The sequence below is a fragment of the Amblyraja radiata genome, chromosome 1 (genome assembly GCF_010909765.2).
Source record: "Amblyraja radiata isolate CabotCenter1 chromosome 1, sAmbRad1.1.pri, whole genome shotgun sequence".
Taxonomy (NCBI): domain Eukaryota; kingdom Metazoa; phylum Chordata; class Chondrichthyes; order Rajiformes; family Rajidae; genus Amblyraja; species Amblyraja radiata.
The window spans coordinates 120,215,449-120,234,702 of record NC_045956.1 but is presented as its reverse complement, the minus strand read 5'-3'; the positions used below and the strand labels follow the sequence as shown (position 1 = coordinate 120,234,702).

The window sequence follows — 19,254 nt, the reverse complement described above, 5'->3', positions numbered from 1 at the left end:
TGATATTTCAGTTATTTCTTTTCAATTACTTTGCAAACATTTCTAAATAACTGTTTTCGCTACATCATTCTGGGGTATTGGCTGTAGATTGATGATTAAAAAAAGAATTTAATCCATTTTTAAATAAGGCTGTAACATAACAAAATGTGGAAAAAGTGAAGGGGTCTGAATACTTTCTGAATGCACCGTATAAGTGGCGTTTTTCAGTTGTCAAATGTCACTTAACAACCATAGAGTTGCCTGGACATACATGCTTAGCACTTGGTTTCCATAGTGATCGTTCATGCATGCTTTCTGCCAGACATTGCAACACTTAGGAAATATTTCAGGAATCATTGAATTTTTAAAATCTATTCACTTTCCTTTTCAGAATGCTAAAATACTGTTATTTTAAAAGCGCCATTTCAAGTAATTGATTTAGCGAAAGAACGCTAATGCAACTTGAAGCCTTGCAGCTGAATGACATTTGGAATGTTATGTGCATTTCTGATTGCTTTTTACTAAATTAAATATTCTGAATTATTTCTATAACATTGATTTTTGAAATAGGACATTTAAAGCACTTTTAAAAAATTGAACAAATAAGATATAACAAAAATGCAAAAACTGAGATACTGGAAATCTGAAATGAAAACAGAAAACATGGAAATTGTCCGTAGGTTAAGCAACACTTGAGACAGAAACAGTTTATATCTCAAGTCAGCAACCTATCATTGCGATTTGGAAAAGTTCAGAAATGAATATGTTTTAAGTTGCAGGGAATAGGGAGAATAGGCTAATTGATCCAGATCCTGCTGCAATTTTCACAACCATTTTCACTATCTGCATAGCCACCCACTTTTGTATCATCAGCAAACTTGCCAATCTTGCTCTGTATGTTCTCATCCAAATCATTGATGTAAATGATAAACAGTAACGGGCCCAGCACCGAACCTTGAAGCACACCACTAGTCACAGGCCTCCAGTCCGAGAAGCAACCTTCCACCATCATCCTCTGCTTCCTTCCATGGAGCCAATTTGCTAACAATTCAGCTATCTCTCCTTGGATTCCATGCGATCTAACCTTCCAGAGCAGCCTACCATGCAGAACCTTGTCAAATGCTTTACTGAAATCCACGTATAAAACATCTACAGTTCAGACATTGACCTTTTTGGTCACATCTTCAAAAATATCAATCAGATTTGTGAGACACGACCTCCCACGTGCAAAACCATGCTGACTATCCCTAATCTCCGGCAAGTATGGTAAAAGGAATGTTGGCATTACCTCAGAGAGGCACACATGTAAACATAGAAACATAGGTGCAGGAGTAGGCCATTCGGCCCTTCGAGCCAGCACTGCCATTCAATATGATCATGGCTGATCATCTAAAATCAGTACCCCGTTCCTGCTTTTCCCCCATCATATCAAATACCTATTAAAAGTCTGATCTTGTATGTGGATGTATTTGTGTGTGTATGTGTTTGTTTGTGTATAATCACATCTCGAAAAAACGACGCGCTAACGGTAAAAGTTTTACATATTCTGGTAGAGGTTTTCCCCCAGGAGTCCAAAATCACATCTGAAAAATTCATTCTTTATATCTCGAGTAATTAATTAAAATGTTCAAAAATCCGAAAAAACTTTGAAATAAAAACGACTGTCTTACGCTGATGACGTCACAATGCATCTGCGTGCCATTCTTCCTCGCACTGCGAGCGACGTTACCCCCCCACCCCTCCCTCCTCCCCCTCCCCATTATTCAAGTCGGGCCGTCGACTGAAGACCAAACAACATAGCTGAAGACTGTGGCGGCCCAACTCGCAGTCCTTTGGTCGACGCTCGTGCCTTGGCTCGGCTCGGTTCCGGTCCTCGGCTCGGCCTGGGCCTCTCCCCCCCCACTCTCTCTACCTCTCTCTCTCTCCTCCCCCCCCTCTCTCTCTCCCCCCCTCTCTCCCCCTACCCTTTCTCTCTCCCTCTCTCTCCCCCCCCTCTCTCTCCCCCCCTACCCTTTCTCTCTCCCCCTCTCTCCCCCTCTCTCCCCCCTCTCTCTCCCCGCTCTCTCCCCCTACCCTTTCTCTCTCCCCCTCTCTCCCCCCACCCCCCTCTCTCTCCCCCTACCCTTTCTCTCTCCCCCTCTCTTCCCCCCATTCTCTCTCTCTCCCCCCCTCTCCCCCCCCTCTCTCTCCTCCCCCTCCCCCATCCTCCTCTCTCCCCCCTCTCCCCCATCTCTCCCCCCCTCTCTCTCTGTCTCTCCCCTCTCTCTCTGTCTCTGCCCCTCTCTCTGTCTCTGCCCCTCTCTCTCTACCCCCTCTCCCTCTCCCTTAAAGCCTGAGAGTTTGGGGCTATAGCCCCCTCTCTCTCCCCCCCTGTTGGTTTTGAGTTCTTGTAATAATAAAGTCATCACACCTTGGCAGGTTATACACTGTTTATTTAGAATAAATAACTACAAGCTCTTACTTGAGAGTAAACTTCATACTGAAGTGTGCAGTAGCTCGCGATGCTAATAAGCTAGTGGGTGTAACTACAGAAGCATGACCCATAACATGAGCCACTAATCTACATCCCCCCTCTTAAAGAATCAATAACACTGTATACCTATAAGAAAAATCACAACCGATGACAAACGTATGTAAAGTCAAACATAGTCCGGATACTTCACGACCGGCCTGCTAACACGACCGGCACATGTACGATAGAGGCCATCTTCATTCCTCTTCCCCGGGGACAGAGTTGGTGATTTCAGCCCCGTGGAGGAGTGGACCAACGCCTCTGGGGTCGAAGCAGGAGACTGTGGCACAGGCGAAGATGGGACACACAGAGGAACTGTCACAGGCATGGATTATTGTGCTGGCAAGAGCATGCGAGGGTCACCAGATGCAGAATGAATTTGTACGATCTGGATAATAGGGAGGAGGGATTGGCTCCTTCACAGGCAGAAGATGTTGTCTGTTTCGTCGGTAGGTGCCGTCATCGGCTCTAACAATGTACGAGGGTGGCTCCAAAGCTAGACCAGAAATCACTCCAACACGCCCATGGCCTTTGTCAGTCTGTAAGCGGACCACCTGTCCTTGGGTCAATGGTGGCAGAGATCTGCTCGTCTTGTCGAACCATTTTTTTTTATGTCACGCTTCTGTCGTAACCTGGTTTGAATATCCTCAGGTGGAAGGGGATCTGGGACTAACGTTTGTTTTGCAACGGGCAACGGGGTACGGGTCTGCCTTGACAATAATCGTTCAGCAGGGGAACCCAAGGCAGGGTCACGGGAAATGTTGCGTAAGTTGAGCAAATCTAGGAACACATCAGACTTGGCCCTGTGAGAGCGCCCCATGAGTTGTTTAGCTGTGGATACTCAGGGCTGCTGGTGATGTGGTGAAAATTGATGACCACTTTGTTATGTTTTTCTACCCACAGAATTATGGTGGCAGTTGTGAATTTAATTCTGGAAGTACCAAAAAATATCCCACAGAATGCTTCAACAAGAAAGGTGCTTCTTGTGTGATGAATCAGAGCCGCAAAACTGCAGCCAACTATTCAGTTGGATCACATGTTAATACAGCAGTGTCATGGAGGATTGTTCTGAAATAATAATACAGGTGCACAACCTTTTATCCGAAAGCCTTGGGACCAGACACTTTTTGTAATTCGGAATTTGTCGGCCTTCGGAATGGAAAAGTTTTAGCGTAGATTTTAATGGCTGGCTCAGTGGTAGAGTGCTCGGCTCATATCCGCAAGGTCGCGAGTTTGCGCCTTGATCCCAGCAGTTCCTCGGTCGCGAGTTTGAGTCTTCAATGTAGTTTTTTCTTGCAGAATAAATGTCTGTATGAAATGTAGTGTGTTGAATGATTTCCTGAATTTCTAAATGTGCCCGCAGCATTGAATCACCTCTCGCACTCATGTCACCCTAGCGGGGCTACATGCCCTTAGGCGGCCTAAGGCGACATTTTCACACTCTTATATCCGTGTGCAGCAGAGGCGACGTGCGTTTGGCACCAAACGTGAGCTTTGGTGAGCTTTGGTTTGCAGACGACATCCTGGAAAAAATGTCCGGTTTCTTCCAGGTAGGCGATATACCCTCCCGGGCAATATACCCTCCACTTCTCTTTTATGAAGGGGATTTAGTTCCCCTTTCTTCCAGGACCGACCGGAGGTTCCGCTGTCACCTCTGCGGGCCACCCTCGGTGAACGCTCACTCAACTTTGTCTTGGGATTCCTACTCTCCCGCGCAATGTACCCTCACCTTCTCTTTTATGAATGGGGATTTAGTTCCCCTTTCTTCCAGGACCGACCGGAGGTTCCGCTGTCACCTCTGCGGGCCGCCCTCGGTGAACGTCCTGTCTCCCTGTCCCTGGGATAGCAGGGGGTGATCAAACAGCACAATACCCCCCTCCCCCTCCAACTCCAGAGGAATCCGCTCCCCGATGGGCCGCTACGGCGACAAGTGGCAGTTTGCCCACAGCCCGAGCTGCGCGACCCCAAGAACAAGACGTACCTTGCACACCATCAGCTTCTGCCCATACGGGGAGCATGTTCCTCTGGAGTTGGAACGGGGCTGGGCTGGAGTTGCTGATCTGGGATCTCCGTGCTTGCAGTGGGCCTGGGGGTCGGTGTCCCGATGAGGGGGCACAGCTCGGGCTGTGGGCGAACTGCCACTTGTCGCCATAGTGGCCCATCGGGGAACGGCTTCTGGTGGTCCTGACGTCTCCGGCCAGTTTGCAGTTTTCCTCTGGAGTTGGAACGGGGCTGGGCTGCTGCTGGCTGTGGGTCTCTGGGATCTCCGTGCTTGCAGTGGGCCTGGGGGTCGGTGTCCCGTTGGTCCTGACGTCTCCGGTGACTGGCACTGACCTGCTGGCATCGCCGACGTGAAGACAGTGCAAAGCCCCCGCGCCGGTGCAATGGGCGGGGAGCTGGAGAGGGGAGGGAAGGGGTCACACACATGGCCGGGAAGCAGAGGGGTGTAGGTGGGGTGAAACTGAAGGGAGCGACAATCTGCTGCTGCCTGCCCGCTGAGTTAAAAAGTTCCCACGCAAGACTCACGATACACTGTGTATCGTGAGTCTACCGTGGGAACTTTTTAACTCAGCGGGCAGGCAGCAGCATATTGTCAATTATTAACCCTCCCGCGCAATATACCCTCACCTTCTCTTTTATGAATGGGGATTTAGTTCCCCTTTCTTCGAGGACCGACCGGAGGTTCCGCTGTCACCTCTGCGGGCCGCCCTCGGTGAACGTTTTCAAGGACCTTTCTTCAAGGACCGAAAAAATGTCCGCTATTCGGAAGTTTTCGTTATTTGGATCTTCGGATAAAAGGTTGTGCACCTGTACATGTTCCTTGCAGATACTTGTATGTAAACCTCAACAAAATAATTTCTGGCCAATAGTATTTGTCTGTTTGAAATTACAATGGGAAGAATCACTTTAAAAAAAATCAATAGGATTTTGTTGAAAACAATATTTGGAGAAGGGACACACTGACTTTTGTCATTTCTCCCATTAACAATAACAAACTGAAAATGCTGGGAATGTGAAATAAACACAGAAAGCTTGCTATAAACTCAACAGATCTGGCAGTGGGGAAGAGAGAAACATCTAACATTTCAGATCAATAGCTTATTTTGTTGAAAGGTTCTTATAAAGAGTTCAGACTCACACAGGTTGAAGCACAAGCATCTTTATTGTTCAGGTCATTAACTACCAAGCAGATCATCACACGTTCACACTGCTCCTCTAACTGGTAGACATGGGTAGGATCTAACACTATTGAATGGTATAATAAGGCTGGGTTATAATTACTAAGCATTCTAATTGGCTAACATGCTATAGCCAATCTACAGTTCTGAAACCTTTGAAACCTTTGACCAGAAATGTTAAGCAAAATGAGGTTTCGCCTGATAAGTATATTCATTCTTTTTCAAATTTATTCCTTATTAATAGCTTCATTGAAATACAATAATGAATTTAATGCATCACCAATTGTTCTTCTCTAAGGTGAAACAGTCTCTCCAGTTTCACCCTGGCAATACAATTCATAATCTTACACGGAGAAGCAAGATGCTGGTTTACAAAAAAGGACACACAATGCTGAAGTAACTCAATGGGGTCAGGCAACATCTCTGGAGAACATGGATAAATTATGTTTTGACTGAACCCTTCTTTAGACTGATGTGGTGACGAGGGTGGTGGGGGGTGGGTTGGGAGGAGCCTGGAAGAGAGGAGGGTCAGGACAAAGCCTGGTGAGTAATAAATGAGTGGGATTTTTGATTGGCAGACTGCTGGACAAAGGCCAGAGATGAAAAGACAAAAGCTGTAGCGGAACGATATAAGAAGTGCAAATTGTGAAGGCAGAGGAAGGAATATAGGTGGAAGGAGAGGGAGAGCGGTGAAATGGGTTCAAGTGCAGGTGGGGGACTGGCTAGAGAAGGGGAGGGGAAGAAAGAAGACGGTGGACAGGAGGGGATGTAGGTTAGTTACCTAACGTTGGAGACTTTGATGTTCATACTGTTAGGTTGTAAGCTACCCAAACGGAATATGAAATACTGCTCCCCCAGTTCGCGTGTGGCCTCCTTCTGGCAATGGACGAGGCCCAGGACAGAAAGTTCAGTATGGGAATAGGAAGGGGATTTAAAATGTTTAGCAACTGGGAGCCAGAGCCGGAGCCACGAGAGCCAACAGAACCCCACGAGTCAACGGAGCCCGTGGCTGGGGCCTGGGTCGGCGCCACGGAGGCGTAAGGATGGGACCCGATGGCAATAGTGGAGAAGTTGGTGCGGCGATCGATGATGGAGCTGACCGACAGACGAGGATGGACCAAGTGGGAATGGTACAATGGGGGCCCGGCGTAGGGGAATCACCGGGAGGGAGGGGGGCGGGAGGAGAACAAAGGAGGACCTGGCACGGGGGTACTTTGTAACTTTGTCGGCACCCTTTATGTGGCGACTATTTGCATATCTTGGGAAGTCAAGCAAAGAATTTCACCGTGACTTGTCATGTGACAATAAAGTATTCATTCATTTACCTTAGATGACCAACACAAGTGTTAGGCAAAACGGAATCTTACATGTTGCAATCATGTTACCCTTCACTCTGCTGCTCTCCTCTGGATACAAGCCTAGCCTGTTCAATTTTTCTCATAGCAACACGCCTATTTTTAAATTAGTCTAGTAAACCTTCTCTGGTTCCAACACATTAATATTATTCCTTAAATAAGGATAATAATATGTTACACAAGACTCCAGGTATGGTCATTGAAATGTAACCTCACTACTTTTTAATTCAATTCCCCTTGTAATAAATGACAGCATACTCTTGGTTCCCTAAGTTCTTGCTGTCACAATTACCAGTTATGAATCATGAAATGCAACACTTTTCAGCTCAGTTCATTTCACCACTGTTGTTCTGCGTCTAATCTTTATGATCAGCACAGACATAAGGACCTAATTAACTGCTCAGTGTCCTCAATCGCTCAGATTCTGTCACATGATTTCACCTGCAATTTATCTACTTATTTGCTACAGACAAAAGACTATTATTTAAAACTGAAGTAATACAAGGTGAGCATGTGTTATGACATGAAAGCGGTGTCACAGGTAGATAGGATGGTCAAAAGGCTTTCGGCACATTGACCTTCATCAGTTAGACTATTGCGTATAGAAGTTGGGAGGTCATGTTGCTGTTTCATAAGACATTGGTGAGGCCACATTTAGAGTATTGTGCTTTGTTTTGGGCACTGTTATAGGAAAGATGTAATCAAGCTGGAAAAACTGCAGAGAATATTTATGAGGCTATTGCCAGGACTCGAGGGCCTGAGCTAGGGAGAGGTTGAGTAGGCTGGGACTCTATTCCTTGGAGTGCAGGAGGATGATTGGTGATCGTATAGAGGTACATCATGTAAATCATGTAAATCATGAAAGGAATAGATCAAGCACAATGTTTTGCCCTGAGTAGGGAAATCGAGAACCGGAGTACGTAGGTTTAACATGACGGGGGGAAAAACCTAAGGCTTATTTTTTACACAAAGGGTGATGAGCGTATGGAATGAGCTGTCAGAGGAGGTAGCTGAGGCAGGTACTATTGCAACTTTTAAGAAACATTTAGACAGGTACATGGATAGGATAGGGCCAAATAGTGGGATTTGGGCCAAACACAGGCAGATGGGACATTTGGTCGGTGTGGGTATGTTGAGCCAATGGGCCTATTTGCACACTGTATGGCTCTATGACTATATAACCACATCGATGTGACTGCCAAGAAGGCACATTCTTGGTATTTTTTTTATAATCTTTTTTTGATAGCATTGTCCATTTATAACACTTCATTATGCCATTTATTATCTCCAACCTTAAGTTGCAGGTTGATCTAAGTAAAATAGTAAGATTAAATGAGAACTTACCAGTTTGAAGTTTGATCTTTATTTTATGAGGAGTTACGTTGGTGATTAGTAATCACTGGCGCTTCTTCACGTAATCACTGATTACGTGAAGAAGCCCCGCCAGTGCGCATGCACGTCAATCTTCAAAACAACGGTATGCAATCACAGATAACAGAATATTTGAAGTAACATAGTAAGATCAGCAATATGAGAACTACCATATGACCTTTATGAGAGAGAGGGTTGGGTGTGGTGGGCACGTAATCACCAACGTAACTCCTCATAAAATAAAGATCAAATTTCAAACTGGTAAGTTCTCGTTTAATCTTACTATTTTACTTCAGAGTCACGTGAGTGATTCCGTGAAGAGTTCAAAGCTCTGTGATTTCATGCCGCAGATTTAAATCCCGGCATCTCACTGCATCGATTGACTCAGAATGAGTGAATAATCAACAATGCATTAACCATAACATTGATTCAAATGTATTTATGGCTTGTGTGAATAAAACAATCAATAGCAACCCCTCCATGTCAGGGGAGGCTAAAGTGAACGCAAAACCGAATGGGCAAACAGCCTGGGTCGGCAATCAGCCTATGGTAAAAATTCTTTGAAAATGCATTCACTTGACCATCCTGCGGTCACGAGGATCATTCCTAGTGGCGGCGCGGCTCTGGCTGCAGCGGCTCTCCGGCAGTCCTGTTTGTTTTGTGTTTTTTGTGTTTTTTTTTGTGTTGTTTATTTTCGTTTTGGTTAGTCTAGTTTTGGTTTTTAGTTTCTGTTTTTGGGGGGGGGGGGGGGTTGAAACGGGGCTTGCTGTCTCTCCCTGCGGGGGAATGCGACTTTTTTGTCGTATTCCCCTTCTCTGCCTCCGTCTGCGCTGAGGCCTAATGGCGGAGCTGGCGACCTCGAGGCTCAGGAGGCAGAGCCCGCCAGGACTCGCACTGGGCTCGCTCCCGTGAGGACGGCCTGGCTCGGGGCTGGAACAGGGCTTCCGTGAGGGGCTGTGACGCTCCCGTGAGGACGGCCGGGCCCGAGGAAGGAACGGTGCTCCCCGTCGGAGTGGACGAGCTCGGGGAAGGTACGGCGCTCCCAGCCCGAGGGAGGAGCGGCGCCCAGTCGGGGCGGCCCAGCCCGAGGGAGGAGCGGCGCCCGGTCGGGGCGGCCCAGCCCGAGGGAGGAGCGGCGCCCGGCCAGGGCGGCCCAGCCCGAGGGAGAAGCGGTGCCCAGTCGGGGCAGCCCAGCCCGAGGGAGGAGCGGTGCCCAGTCGGGGGCGGCCCAGCCCGAGGGAGGAGTGGTGCCCAGTCGGGGCGGCCCAGCCCGAGGGAGGAGCGGTGCCCGGTCGGGGCGGCCCAGCCCGAGGGAGAAGCGGTGCCCAGTCGGGGCGGCCCAGCCCGAGGGAGGAGCGGTGCCCAGTCGGGGCGGCCCAGCCCGAGGGAGGAGCAGCGCCCGGTCGGGGTGGCCCAGCCCGAGGGAGGAGCGGTGCCCGGTCGGGGCGGCCCAGCCCGAGGGAGGAGCGGCGCCCGGTCGGGGCGGCCCAGCCCGAGGGAGGAGCGGCGCCCGGTCGGGGCGGCCCAGCCCGAGGGAGGAGCGGCGCCCGGTCGGGGCGGCCCAGCCCGAGGGAGGAGCGGTGCCCAGTCGGGGCGGCCTGGCGCGAGGCTGAGACGGTGGCAGTACTCACGTAAGGGCGATCCGGCTCGGGGCTGGAACGGTGCTCCGGGGGCTTGGACGGTGTTCTGGCGGCGGTGGCCTGAGTCCGGGGTTCGGCCGCGGGCCAGCGGCTGTGTCAGCAGGACTGGTGGGCGGCAGCTTCGACCACCCCGGGCCGCGGTGTTTGAGCCGCGGGACAGTTTTTAACATCGCCCGGGTGGTATCGCCTCAGCGCAGAGGGAGAAGAGGAGGGAAGAGACTGGAGACCTAAGACTTTTGCCTCCATCACAGTGAGGAGATGTTGGGTGGACTCACTGTGGTGGATGTTAATATGTGTTTAATGTTGTTTTTTATTGTATTGTATTGTATGTATGACTGCTTTAATTTCGTTCAGACTTCGGTCTGAATGACAATAAAGGTTATCTTATCTTATATGATCGATGGGAACGTCCATTCCGCCCTGATGGAATGAAATGTAAAATCATCAATGTCAATACCTGCATAAACCAGAACCTGCTTCAGCCACCTTGAAATAGTCTGAACTGACCTTTTCTTGTGTGATTGTTTGTGGCTAAAGAACAATGCTGATTCCACACCTCATAGGGTTCTGGTGGCCTCGATATAATATAGCAAACCTGCCCTCAAACATAGACGTGAGTCCGTGGGGTATGTCGAAATACGATCTTAAATCCTGCCACCCTTGGTCTGCTCTACTTGTGTAGATCAGAATGTAAAACGTAATGGCATCTGCAGCCATTTCCATCCTATCTAGCTGCAGCTTCTGCAATGTCTGCCTCGTTGTGCTGATCCTAGTGTCATGACTAAGGATGTAGCTGGCTTTGGTGAAGTATTGTTAACCCAACGTCAATATCCCATACTGCGTATGCGTGTACTGGGAGAAATTGTGTTAAAGACATCGTTTAAAAACTCGATATCCGGGGTTGAAAAACCCGACTGGAAGAAGTCAGTAATATGTACCATATTAAATGTAACATTAAGATTAAACAAAACCCCCTTCCCATCTCCTGAATAGGAAAGTACTGCTTTTTTGGTGCTCCCCTGCATTCTGCAGTGAGCACATGTATGGATCGATGTGACAAACCTGAGCCATAAGGCAATCCATTGAGAATGTGTAAATCAATAATTGTTTTATTATGCAGAGGCTGGTTTCCTGAACCAAAGTTTGAACCAGCAAAGTTTTTGTTTTTTCAGAATAACCTTATACGGTTGGATTACAATGCCCGACGAAAGCGGGAAGCATGTCTGCACAGCCAGTCAGACAGTACGAAAACTAAAGCGAGATCTTGCTGACTTTATTTCAAGACCCGACTGATGAGGCAAAATGGAGAAAAGCATAAAAGAACATTCCTCCATCTTGTGGCGAGAATGTATCTCTCACCACTGTTATACCACATATTTTTGCAATCAGTGAAAAAGCATGAACCATATTTTCATAAATACTTTGTGATTCAACTCTTATTCTGTGTTGTCCTGAATCTGAACTTGATGATACACCAGTGGCATGGAATTAGGTAAATATTCCAGGATATTTTTTGATTGCCATGTGACTAACATCTGCCACCACCGTAGTGTATCAACTTGAAGTTGGGCTTGTAGATTATGTATTTGCTCAATAGCCCTTTACCCATGGGATGCGTCTAGCGTCTATAGCTAGTTGATACCAACAACTGAAGAATTGGCAACTTATGCAAATCTCCTGCACCTCCAACTAGAGATGACATTCACAATTTTTCCCAACTTAGAGCACTTAGCTGGAGCAATGCTGAATACTGTTTGTTCATCATTGTGACTTAGGTAGCTTCAGCTGTTCACAGCATAAGCCTGTTAACAATCACCCACATGTCATTTGAGAGATTGCTACTTTCCTGACTTGCACAGCTGAGTCACAGCTATTATATTGCCAATACTCTAGATGAATAGAATTGGGCTTTAACAGGTTTCTATTAACTCCCATCTCGTGCCCCAAGGCGGAGTCATAACTAATCAATAGTTAAAGATAAATCCCAATGACCAACAAGTCTATTAGGTAACAACTTAAAGTTAGCTGGATGGCTGAGCCCAATTTTTCAAATATAGTTTGAGACTGAACCGGTGATTTTAACAAAAATACAGCATTAGAATATCATCCAGACAAACATAACAAGTGTTTACGAACTCCGGTTTGAAACACCGATTTTATAATTTGTTAAATAACCTGGGAATATAGTTTATCCCATTTTGCAATGTTTTACTGTTATTAGAACGGTATTTTTCATAATGAACAGGCCACTCCTGCCATCATTCCATGGGTGCTTTGCACAACAACTCTGCCCAATTTTCGAGCCTGTCTGGAAAACCGACAATTCTGGCTCTAATTCCAAACTTGCTTGGAATGTTAGCATTGTGCCCTCTAAGCAGATGACCATGCTTTTATCCTTTGTATGCTGTACAAACAAGTGTAAATATTACCAACTTGTGAGTGGTCCACTTACCCATGTTTTGGAAGTGCCAGACCCACCTTGTTGAGTAGGACTGGTAGGGTGCGTGGAACCTGTGCCCAGCTGTCACGCTGCCACCAGCTTCAGTGAACCGGCCACTGCCGATGCAGGCATAGGGTGCGTTGTCGCCAAATGATGACCTCTGCCGTTCATCCGTGGTCCCGCTGCAGAGCGCCAGCTGCACATCTGCATCGACGGCCGCTTGTTCCTGGTCCAAACCCGGAATCTGCACCTCTCTTGTAGGGATACCTTCTCAGATTTGCCGACTACCGGTGGCTTAACCTTGCTGCGTCTCAGATAGCTGCCCTTTCTAGCGAACGCAGTCATTCCTGAGCCCAGCAGCATTCGTTGCAGCTTTATTTCCTGGGCACACATGCCACGCCCATCTGACCCCATATCAGCTGGTTCACTGCCGGCACCTCAAGTCAACACGCAGTTCCCCGGGGTCTCATGTTTCTTTGCGGTCTCATCCATCGTGAGCTCCTGTAGCTGATGGGAAACTAAATAATTTATCGTGGAGGCCAACTCATCTCCCAGTGGCTCTCCTGACTCTGATGGGACAGCGAATCACACTGCCAGGGATGGAACATCTGGCAGCTGCCGTTCTTCGCCTGGATTGAACTCACCGTCAGAGTCGGGGTCAGAACTCAGCTGACCCATGGCATGCGCCTCATCAATGAGGGTGCTATCGAGCAGCCCTTTACTAGGTGCTGCTGGCGCGGCCTCTTCTCCAGCCTACTGCCGACACCACTCCCGCTCCTGGAGTGTGCCCTGGGGAAACAACCTCTGCAAGAGGTGCTCCATTTGGGATAACCGTTGAAAAAACGGTATCCAGCCCCGGAGAGGAATTCTCCGCTCCTGACTCTGGCTAGTCAGTGGGCCTAACAGACTTGCTGGTGGCCTTACACCCGACTGGCGCTGGCTCTGTGCTTTGCAGCACCCAGGTCTGCAGTCGCCCCGCTCCCGACCAGTGACTGTGCAGGGGTATGAGGCAGCCATTCACAGACCGCACTCCCGCGGCTGTCTACCGATTTTCTTGCGGCTTGCCTCTTTCCCTTGGTCGTCTTGTCCATGGCGTTGTCCTGGAAGAAATACACAGCACAGCACCACAGCAAAACAACCCGAACTTCAGCTAAGTTTGTGGCAATTACCTGGAGATTTAAATCCTCACAGCCTCCGTGCGCCAATACGGTTGGTGCGTTCACACACTAAGCAGTCCTGTCCCAGGCGTTGTTGGCGCGGCCTGTACTATAGGCCCACACTGACACACTGAGCAGTCCTGTCCCAGGCGCTGCTGGCACGGCCTGTACCATAGGCGCGCGCTCATACACTAAGCAGTCCTGTCCCAGGCGCTGCTGGCGTGGCCTCTACCATAGGCGCGCGCTCATACACTAAGCAGTCCTGTCCCAGGTGCTGCTGGCGCGGCCTGTGTCATGGGCCCGCACTGGTGCCTGTGAAGGGTTAAAAAATAACAACAGAATGCATACAGAAACATACCTATTTCTGGAAGAGAATCCTTTCAGCCCGACTCCTCCGAGTTCAATAGGGCTGTTTGACTCTATCATGCCTGGGACCCACAGATCGATGATTCTGTGAACCACTAACCTCTAACCTCACTGTCAGCAACTCTGGCGGTAACTCCGCCCACCTGCATGTTTTACCCAGCCCGGGGAACACAGCAGGTTTGAAACCACTGACCGCTTTGTCAGTGGCCTTAAAAAAGCGAAAATCCCGACATTTTTACCCGACTATCCGCTTCCGCGGTCGGAACCGGGGTCTCCCCTCAGCCCATAGCCGGTTCACTCGCCAGACCGCCAATTCCTGCAGGATACCTCTGTGAAGAGAGGTTCCTGCACGAACATCAAACCTGGTAAGTAATAAAAACTCTTACCTGCAGGTTTCACCTTAACGTCGGCAGGGAGCGAAGCCCTGCACGTCCGGTGCCTTGCCATGCGAACCATGTAATGACGTGCATGCGCACTGGCGGGGCCTCTTCACCGAATCACTCACGTGACTCCGAAGTAAAATTAATATTAAATAGTTGGACTACATTGACGTGATTGATTAGCTATGTGTCTACCCATAAATGTGATTGGAGGAGCTATGTAATATCTAGGGAAAGATTTCTGATGTGCCTACGGAGGGAAAGTTAAACCAAAAAATTCATTTCAAAGCGTGGTAGCATCCACATTTTTGGCATTGGCTGGAATTATGTAATTGAAGGTAAGTTGGGGCAAACCACCTGGGGTTCCTGCATCTTGGGAAAGTTCTATTGGAAGAGCTGAAGACATGAGTTGATGTTCTTTACCCGACAGTTGAGGTAGCTGTTGCCAAAGCACAATTCAATAATCCACTGGTCTATTAATTTATTCCTGGAACATGGTGAGTCTTCGCAAGGCCAGCATTATTCCCCATCCCAAACTCTTTGGCTTCCCGGGATATTTCAGAAGATGGTTAAATGTCAAGCTGATCTGTGGGTCTGGAGTCACATATGAAACAGACATAAACCATACTGATTGATTTCACTGAATAATCTAAATGAACCTGCTGGTTTTTTACATCATCCTCTCTCAGCATCCTGATTCTAGCTACACTCGTAGCATTCCAGATGAAATACTGTGAATATAGCCTCAAAACAACAGATTTATCGACTGCCTGCTGACAAATAAGCCTTTGAACAACAAAGATATATTTTAGCATGAAAACTTCAGCCTCTTTATGAATCCTAGAGTGCTCCAAGCTGCCATTATACACCTGTTCAAAGAAAATATTGATTGCGTACAATACTGCTTTTATTCAAGAAAGGCTGCAGGAATAAGCCAGGTAATTACAGACCTCTGATACGAACATCAGTGGTGGAGAGGTTATTGGAAAAATAATTGAGAGACAGAATTGATTTACATTTGGAAAAGTAGGGATTAATCACAAATAGTCGGCATGACTAAATGAGGAAAAGATCCTGTCCGACAAATAAGCGAGTTCGGTATTCTGAAAAACGCAAGGACACATGGGATTGTCAAAGGTCAAATGCTATAAATAAAAATCGAACGAAGCGCTGTAGATTCAGTGAGTATAGTTTTTTCAATTTTGTATATGTCAGGGGGCAGATACGAGTGGGAGACCGGGGGTGGGGGCAGGAGACCGTGAGACCTGGGGGGGGAGACTGGCAACTGCACGAACACAGAACCGCGCCTTATCCGCAGACAGGATCGAACCCGTGTCCCCGTCGTTGCAAGCGCTGCCGAACCGCCATTGGACCGTCCCCGGTCCCCCCCTCCCACTTGAGTGTCCCACACCCATACTGGCCCCCAGGCCATCGGCCAGCGCGGAGAAGCGCCAACTCCAGAGGAACCTGCTCCCCGAAGTGCCAGTTCGCCCATGGCCTGGCCGAGTTGCGCTCCCTCAGCCGCCACCGCATACAAGACGTACCTTGCATACCACTAGCTTGTGCCCCTGACAATACCTGCTGCCACTTTATCCACAACCCCGAGGAGGAGCGAGGGTCCCGGCCTCGCCTGCCCAGAGCGCCAGCCTGGGCTCAGCCTCCTCCGGCCCGGCGCTCGAATGGGCCGTGCAGCGGCCGGCCTTCAGATCCGACCTGGAGTTGGAGCTGGCCCGGACTCTGGGCTTGGGGCTGGGCAAGGGAGGGGGAAGAGGTTGCTGCTGCCGCCAGCACCACCATCACCAACAGCACCAGCAGCTCCAGTGGGCACCCGGCCTGCCCATGGCCGGCAGGAGCCCGTCCGCAGACTCTCTCCGACCAGGAAGACTCCAGCAGCAGCGGCTCCGAGTCGCCCTTCGAGCAAGGCCGGCGGCTGCCCATCTTCAGCAAGATCTCGGTGTCGGACTGAGGGGAGGGGGGTGGATGTGGAGGGCTGCCGGCCAACCCGGCGGGACAGGCTGAGCTGAGCTGGAGCCACCCCAGACACCTCTGGACAAGGACGGGACACCAGGGAGGGGGACGGGGACAGCCCAGCAGCAACTCAACAGCACCCGCAGTGACGGTGAGCCGGGCCCGACCCCGACCACGGACAAAATGCAAGCCTGCACACAACGCAGCACCACCGTTGCCTAGACTGTTTATAGCTAGTGACCTATGACCTGGGCATGCGTATCGGAATACCAAACTCGCTTATTAGATCAACAGTTTTCAAAGAGTTTGAATAGCATATCAATAAGGGCAGAATGGTTGATGTAATTTAACATCAATAAGACCTTTCACAATATACGATGCAATATGATACTAAAGAACTTTATTTATCCCAGGAGGGAAATTGATCTGTCAACAGTAATAAAACACAAAATACATGAAACATGAAATTAATGTGACGAGTGGAAAGGATTGGGGATGTGCAAAGATTGGGATGGGGGTTGGGGAGGGGAGTCAGTCTACCCCATGACAGAAGGGGGAGGAGTTGTACAGTTTGATAGCCACAGGGAAGAAGGATCTCCTGTGGCATTCTGACATGAATCTTGGGGTAACCAGTCTGTCGCTGAAGGTACTCCTCAGGTTGACCAGTGTGTCATGGAGGGGGTGAGCTGTATTGTCCAAGATGCTCCACAGTTTGAGGAGCATCCTCCCTTCCAAGACCACTCCCATGAATCCAACTCCGCCCGCAGGATGGAGCCAGCCTTCCTGATGAGTTTGTTGATCCTGTTGGCGTTCGTGGTCTTCGCCTTGCTGCACCAGCACACGGCAGCGACGAAGCTGGCACTGGCTACCACCGATTGGTAAAACATCTGCAGCATCTTACTGCAGACATTGAAGGAGCGGAGCCTTCTCAAAAATACAGCCAAAATATCCCACAGAGGAGACTTTACCGAGATATTAGAACTTGTGGAATTCAGTGCTAGTTGGTAAATTGAATTCAAAATTTGCTTGGTGATAGGATACACAGAATGATGGTGGTGGGTTATTTTAGTGAGCAGTGCTGCTTCACAGGGATCAGTGCTGGGATCTTATTGTTTGTTACTTACATCAACAATTTGGTTTTGAATGTACTGTGGGTGGTGTCATTAGGTAGTTTGCAATAACATGGACATTTGTGGTATTGTTGATATTTGAGCTGGTTAAAATGGGCAGAGCAATGGGAGATGACATTTTATCCTGAGACATGTAAGCAATTAGTGAGGGGTTAGTAAGGCTAGGACATACACAATGAATGGCAGTGCCCCAGAAGATATTGGGCATCAGAGGGACTTTACCATGCAAGTTTGAGAATCCCTGAAGTTGGCAGCACAGGTAGTTAATAGAACACTTGGAATACATGTCTTCATTAAGTGTGGTATGGCATATAACAGCAGAGAGGTTTTAGTAAAACGTTATAAAATGCTGCTTAGGTCATATCCGGAAGTGGCGGTGCTGTGATACGGCTGCGGCTCGCCTACAGTCTGTCTGTTTTTACTTTTTTGTGTTGTTTTTTTTTTGTCTAGTTTAGTAATTTTTTTGGTTATTAGGTGGTGTTATGTGTGGGGGGGGGGGGTGAAACAGGGCTTTCTGTCTCTCCCTTCGGGGGAATGCGACTTTTTTGAGACCCCCTTCTCTTCCCCCGTCTGCGCTGAGGCCTAATGGCGGAGCTGGCGGCCTCCAACCTGCGGCCGACCTCGAGGGTCCGGAGGAAGAGCCAGCTAGGACTCACCAACGCGAGGCTGGCCGTCTTCGAGCTGTGGCGACGTCCGGGCAGCGGCACGACTCGGCGCTGCAGTGAGGGCGGATAGTGCGGGGCTGAGACACTCCCGTGCGGGCGGCATGGCTACCGGCTGGAAGGCGCTCCCGTGGGGGCAGCCCAGTGCGGGGCTGAGACGCTGCCGTGTGGGTGGCCTGGCTACCGGCTGGAAGGCGCTCCCGTGTGAGCGGCCTGGGTCCCGGCTGGAAGGCGATCCCGTGGGGGCAGCCCGGTGCGGGGCTGAGACGCTGCCGTGTGGGCGGCCCGGTGCGGGGCGGAGACGGTGCTCCGGCGGCTGAGGCGGCGTTCTGGCGGCGGCGACGACCTGGATCCGGGGCTCGGCCGCGGGCCAGTGGACGACATAGTCAGGAGCTCGCAGGTCACAGGCTGGTGCCTGTTTTCCGGAGCTCCCGTTGCAACAGCTGCGTCCGCTGGACTGGAGGGCGGCAGCTTCGACCACCCCCGGGCCGCGGAGCTTGAACCGCGGGACTGATACCATTGCACGGTGGGGTATCGCCTCGGCGCAGAGGGAGAAGAGGAGGGAAGAGACAGTAACTCTAAGACTTTTGCCTCCATCACAGTGAGGAGGTGTTTGGTGAACTCACTGTGGTGGATGTTAATTTGTGTTTATTGTGTGTTGTTATTATTATATGTATGGCTGCAGGCAACAGCATTTCGTTCAGACCGAAAGGTCTGAATGACAATAAAGGAAATCTAATCTAATCTAATCTGGAATAATTCTGGTTGCCACTTTATAGGAAGGAGATAATTGCTCTGGAGTGGGTGCAGAGGATGTTACCTGAAATGGAATTGTAATTAGAGAATGGATAGGCTGGGTTTGTTTTCTATGATGTGCAGGAGGCTGAGGGGTAAGAGTACCTGGCTGAGGTGTACAAAGTTGAGGATATAGATAGAGGAGGTACAATTAAACCTTTCCCCATATCAGAGAAGTCTAGAACTAGAAGTCATAGGTTTAAGGTAAAGGATGGGAGGTATAGACCAGATTTGAGAAATAATGTTTTTCATCCAGAAGGTGGCTGTAATATGAAATTCATTGCCTGAGGGGTTTGTTGGAGAAAAACAACATTTGAAAA

General features: G+C 49.2%; 1 long non-coding RNA gene across 1 annotated transcript in view; it reads right to left on the bottom strand.

Moving 5' to 3' along the window:
- The window catches only part of LOC116978644, a 32,574-nt gene extending 18,127 nt beyond the window's left edge, over nt 1–14,447 (bottom strand). Inside the window, exons 1-2 of the long non-coding RNA XR_004413492.1 lie at nt 14,386–14,447; nt 13,646–13,945 (exon numbers count right to left, since the gene is read on the bottom strand). This is a non-coding gene — a long non-coding RNA (uncharacterized LOC116978644). The remainder of the gene's footprint in view (nt 1–13,645; nt 13,946–14,385) is intronic.
- Nucleotides 14,448–19,254: the final 4,807 nt, after the last annotated feature.